The sequence below is a fragment of the Mauremys reevesii genome, linkage group 3 (genome assembly GCF_016161935.1).
Source record: "Mauremys reevesii isolate NIE-2019 linkage group 3, ASM1616193v1, whole genome shotgun sequence".
Taxonomy (NCBI): Eukaryota; Metazoa; Chordata; order Testudines; family Geoemydidae; genus Mauremys; species Mauremys reevesii.
The window spans coordinates 14,668,565-14,674,624 of record NC_052625.1 but is presented as its reverse complement, the minus strand read 5'-3'; the positions used below and the strand labels follow the sequence as shown (position 1 = coordinate 14,674,624).

The 6,060-nt window shown below is 46.3% G+C and overlaps 1 long non-coding RNA gene across 1 annotated transcript; it reads right to left on the bottom strand.

The window, feature by feature from the left end:
- Positions 1–1,354: 1,354 nt before the first annotated feature.
- On the bottom strand, positions 1,355–4,712 carry LOC120400163. Its single transcript, XR_005595572.1, has 3 exons — positions 4,529–4,712; positions 2,207–2,346; positions 1,355–1,695 (listed from the first exon to the last, which is right to left on the bottom strand). It is a non-coding gene; the product is annotated as an uncharacterized LOC120400163 (long non-coding RNA).
- Between the last annotated feature and the right edge of the window lie 1,348 nt (positions 4,713–6,060).

The following is a 6,060-nucleotide window of genomic DNA, read 5'->3' as shown; positions in this document are numbered from 1 at the left end:
TAATGCCACATTGTCATTGTGGTGATTTAAGTTTAATCATAACACAACCCAGACTGAAATTTCACTGGAGCCATGTCTACACTATGAGGACTATAGCAGCATAGCTATGCCAGCATAGCCCTGTAGTGTAGACGCAGCCTACAACAACAGAAGGGGGTTTTCTGTCGCTGCATGGAGACCATTTTCATGAGGGATGGTAACTAGGTTGAAGGAAGCAGTCTTTCGATGATCTTGCTGTGCCTACACCAGGGGTTAGGTTGGCTTACCTATGGTGCTCAGATGTCTGGATTTTTCATATCCCTGAGTGACTATAACGAAGGCTCGACTTTGTCACGGAGGTCACAGAAGTCACGGAATCCATGATTTCCAGAGACCTCTGTGACTTGAGCCCCCGGCTCCTGGGAGCTGTATGGTCCCCCCACCTTGGCAGCTGGGAACTGTGCCCCCCCAAAAAGCTCCCGGCCACCACAGGCAGTGGGGGTGCTGCACAGTTCCTGGCCCCACGGCCGGTGGGGGGTGCCCCAGAGCATGGAGTCACTGCAGCTGGTGGGGGTGCCCAGGAGCATGGAGTGCCATGGCTGGCCAGGGGTGCCCAGGAGCTCTGAGCCAGAACCACCACAAGTGGTGGGAGTGCCCCGAGCTTGGAGCCATCTGCGGCGTGGGGACCCTGAAGCTCTGAGCCAGGCATCCCTGGGTGGTGTGGGGAGCCTTCAGCTCCCCATTTGGTCTTGCATATTTTTAGCAAAAGTCACAAACAGGTCACTGGCAATAAAGAAACCTGTCTGACTTTTACGAAAAATGTGTGTAACAATCTTACCTTAACTACGACATACCAGGGCACAATCCAGACTAGTGGGAGGCTGTGTCATTCCTGCCCTGCAACCTTGGGTGTCTTACAATCCCTTGCTGTAGTAACTCCTACTTGGGCCATCACAAACTACCTTCCAGGGTACAAGCCACACCCTGAGTGTCTGTGTGTAACTGCAGGCTGCCAGCTATACCCTGTCTCTCACCAGCCTGGGTTATACCAACACACCATCAGTCCCAGATCTTCCCCCAGAAATGTATGCCCTGTATTGCCCAGCCACCTCCTGGAGAGTACAAATATATTGCCCGTTATTTCTTTAAGGGAATAATATGCCACTTGATTATTATCTAATCCAGTGTGTTTAAATTGAAGTATCTGGGTAACTATTTAAGATAATCTTATTTTATTGTTTTAACTACAAAGAGAGATTTTAAGTGAGTATAAGTAATGAGGCATAAAAGTCAGAAATGATTACAAGCAAAATAATGACATAACACTCACTGGCATTTACTTAAGAAACTTAGTTGCAAAGCAAACTTGCTCACCACATGCTCCAGCAGATTACTGATGAAACTCTCAGGCCAGGAGCCCTCCCACAGAGTCCAATGGCTCTGTGCATTTCCTTTTGTCTTCTCAGGTATAGAGAATGAGGTGGAGGGAGGGAGAGAGAGGGGTGCTTTGGGGTGTTGTTCCCTCCTTATTATAGTTTCAGTCCCCCCTCTTGAAACAATTTCCATCTGAGACCCTCTGCTGTTTTTTCCACCTGTTTGAACTTCCTTTGTTTTCCTTTCCTGCTTGAGGACTCTTTACTGCTTAAATGCAAATTAAGGCAAGCACACATTCCTTCCTTTGTTTAGGACAGACCTGACTTCTGCCTGGACAGAGCCCTGGGGTTTGGAAAATGTGTTAATGACTTTGTACAGGGGAATCTTAGATCTTCACATACAATGGTGCCACACATTTTACCGGGACAATACTGATTAGCAAATTATGAGTTTTCTAATGATACCTTACAAGGTGTCCTTTGTAGAAAGATTATTACAATAGCATGTAGGTGTGAACACAGGGTGTATTCCACCACAGTGCCATGGCTATGTTGATCTAAATTTTAGATGCAGACAAGGTTTGGGACTGTCATTTTGGAGTACGTGTTATTGTCATTTTATATCTTAGTAACAATTGGCAGGCTTCAAAGCCGTGTTAAGAAAATCCTAAAAGCTGCAGTCTCTACTTAGCGCTATGGCATGTGCCAAATATTTTCCCTCTCCACCCTCACGTCCCTCTCATTTGTAAACTAATCTGGATTACTGCATGGTTTGGAAAAATAGTTTAAAAATGAAATAAAAATAAATAGTAATAAAAAAAACAAGGATCACACACAGTTCCATAGTCAATTACCTTGGGTCAGTCCAGAAGAAATTGCTCAAATGCTCAAAGTCAATCCAGCCACAGTTAAGATGAGTCATTTCAAGATCTAAAAAAGCACATAACTGAGGTCGTAAAAATATCTGTGCGGGTAAGAAACTCCACCTCTGCCCCTTCAGAGAAACAAACAAAGTTAGGTCAGTGGAAAATATTTTGACCTGAAGTACCCTGTCAAACAAAAACATTCTTTTCTTTCCTGCATTAACCATTTTGTATTAAGAAAGCCTTTGAAAGCCACCCTTATAGAAAAATTCTATAGAATGTACTTGGGATGAAAAAAAAAAGATAATGTTCTATGGCAATTTGATAAGGTTTTATAAAAAAAAGTTACTCAAAATCTATAGATTTTAATAGTGACATCCTCTATCTATGTTTTATTAAAAAACATTTTATAGAATTCTATAAGCAGGGATCAAATTCACCGCTGTATTCTATAGGACAGTTAAATAGGCTATTTTCCCTAAAGGTAGTACCTGATTCTGGGAGGTGCTAAGCAACTACAACCCCTCTTGATTTTGATGGGAACTGATGGCACAGAGCACCACACAGGATCCAACCCATTATTTCTTGGCATTGATTGTATTAGAATCCCCATTCAGCAGCAAGTGGAAGTGAAGGAGGAAGATAAGCAAGTGTAGCCATGTCTTCGTTGCATGGGGGGTAAAGGAGCTATTCTACAGCAGATAAATAGCATTGGACTAGCAAGAGAGAATGGCTCTCTAGCCTGAGGGTTAGGACACCCATTTGGGAGGTAAGAGAGCCAGGATGCACTTCCCCTGCTAAAATGAACCTTTATTTAAATACAGTGGAACAGTTTCAACATGTTTCTCAAGTTCTAGGCTCAGGGCCGGCTCTGGCTTTTTTGCCGCCCCAAGCAAAAAAAAAGGGGGGGGGGGCGTGGAGCGGCAAAGCAGGGGAAGAACAACCAAACAAAAAACCTGTGGCGCAGCCGGAGCAGCAAAGCGGGGGTAGAGGGGAACCTGCAGCACGGCCGGAGCGGCAAAGCAGGGAAACAAAACAAAAACAAAACAAAAAACCTGGGGCATGGCCAGAGTGGCAAAGCTGGGGGAAAAAAAAACAACAAAAAACCCCTGCCGGGCAGCCGGAGCCAGGGCGCAGGGGGACTCCCTGTGCTGCAGACGTGCAGTGGAGTGCGCACTCAGTCTAGCGGGGAGGAAGGGGAGGGAGCGAGGGAGAGAGAGAGCAGGGGGGCGGCCAGGGCTTCAGCAGGGCACTTGTCCCGCGGTCATGACCACTGCGCCGCCTGCCGGGAGGGCTCTGCGCCGCTTCAGTCGGCGGAGAGGGAAGAACAGGGGCTGCCCTGCCCAGTTTGCTGCAGGGTGCTCCCCTCCTCCACACTGCCGCCCCCTACAGGGCGGCCGGAGCGGCAAACCAAAACACAAAAGAGCCGGTCGTGCTGCCCTAGGTTTGGGCGGAATGCCGCCCCATAGAATATGCCGCCCCAAGCACCAGCTTGCTCAGCTGGTGCCTGGAGCCGGCCCTGCCTAGGCTAATGCCCAAACCATTGGGCCATCCTTCCTCTCTAACACACTAACTGGAATAAGCGACAGGTGAAATTGGATTTGGTAGCACTTTGCATCAGTGTCAGGGAGTCAAGGCACAAGGCAGTGAAAAATCATGTCAATTAAATGATTTGCACAAGGTTACAGAGTGAATCACTGGCAGAGCGAAGAGACGAGCCCTCCTAGACCCCAGTTTTAACCTTTAGATCACACTGCATTCCCTAGGTGGTTGTGGTGTGTTTTTTGGGGGGGGGGGGAATGGGGGAGAAGATGTCAGGGGAGACAAAATCCCTGCTATCCAAGAATTCCCATTCTACATAAGATCTATAATTACATTTCTGTTATAGTAATTATGTGTATTTCACAGAGCTTAGCAGTTGTCATGTGATACAATAGGTGCCATAAAAAGTACTCACTTATTAAGTAATTTATAGCATAATAATTAAAAGCTAATCATTCAAGAGTTAAGATTGTCTGGGAGCAGGCCCAATTCACAGCATGTGCTGTCTTTTTCCAGGAAGTCTTGTTATTTATATAGCAAATTTCACCTATACAAACCAAGAATGTTTTGTACACTTATGAACAGTGTACGCCCCCCCCTCCCCCGCCCACACTACTGATAATGATCTGACATCTATAGAACAGTTTCTAATGAAGAAATCAAACATTCTTCAGGCTGCATAATTAAGGCCTGGGCTACACTAGCGGGAGGTTCGAATTAAGATACACAACTTCAGCTACACTGAAGTCAAAGTATCTCAGTTCGACTTACCTGGCTGTCCTCATGGCAGCGAGTCGACTGCCGCGGCTCCCCTGTCGACTCTGCTTACTCCTCCTGCCGACGTGGAGTACGGGTGTCGATTTGGGGATCGATTTCAGGTCCAGATGAGACGTGATAAATCGATCCCCGATACATCGAACACTACTAGCCAATCCGGCGGGTAGTATAGACGTACCCTAACTCTTAGCAAAAGGAAGAGAGAAAGGATGCTGTGTCCAGTCAAAAGAGAGAATACAGGGAGATAGGCAGAATAGGCTTAGTAGTGGACAAGGAATACAGTAGAACAAATACTTTTACAGCTGAATAGCTCTGGTGTGTACCCTTTAACACAGGTACCAATTACAGTGCCTGCATTACAGTGTGTGCGCTACATCCCCATCCCCCAGCGGGTGTTGTATTCGAGGGAGCTATTTGACAGCTAAAAGGAGGAGAACTAGCTATATCATTAAGTTCTTTCTTTGTTCAGAGTTACTTGTTTGCTTTCCTCGGTCAACACTATGCGAAACCTCTTAGTATTTCTGACTCAGGCTCCCAGCAGAAGAGAACATATAGTAAATAACATTAAAATAGGAGTCGATAGCACTCAAAAAGCTTTGTGGGCACTTATGAACATTATGGCCTGTGACCAGCTGAAGATCCCACAAAGTTTGTGGCAAAGCCAAGTCTAGGATCCAAATGGCTCGAGTTCCCAGTCCCGTGCTCTAATTAGAGCTAGGTGAATTGTTTTGCACTAATAGTTTATTCACCCCCCCAAAAAAAAGGAATAGTTAACCCAAACCTATTAGCAAATTTGACACAAATGTGCTCAGTAGTTTTGGCCATTTGTGTGTGTGGAGGGGGATTCACACAACAGCAGGAGGAGCTGCCCTCCTAATTTTTTGTCCAGTGGTTAGAACACTCAGCTGGGGATATGGGTTCAAATCTCGCCTCTGCCTGTTGTGGAGCAGGGATTTGAACTTGGGTCTTCTATCACCTAAGAGTGTCCTGGCTAAGGGGTATTCTGAGGCTCTTCCACTTTGCATGCAATACTTGAATAGCTGTTGGGCCAGAGAGAGAATGACTCCATAGGCTGGTGGTTAGAGTACTCACCAAAGGCAGAGGGTGGAAAACCCAAGTTCACCTCCCTGCTCCAAGGACTATTCAAGTATTCTATACAAATGGAACAGCTTCAACAGGCGAGGCAGAGAGCCCTGCCCGAGGCTACCCCACAGCCCAGTGCTTAGAACACACTCTTGACAGATGAGACACCTGTTCAAATCCCTACTCCACATAGAGCAGAGGGGAATTGAGCCCAGCTCTCACCCATCCCAAGTGAGTGCTCTGACCACTGGGTTAAGAGTTATCAGAGGGGTGGAGTCCACCACTGCCTCCTCTGGTCATGTTGTGAATCCAGCCCTTAAAGAGTGCCCAGAAACAAAACGTTTACGGTTGAACAAAATGGTTAGTTTGACCCCAAACTGACTGTTGATTTGCTGAAAATTTAGGATTCTGTTAGACTCAAACCTAATATTTTTTTCTTGCAG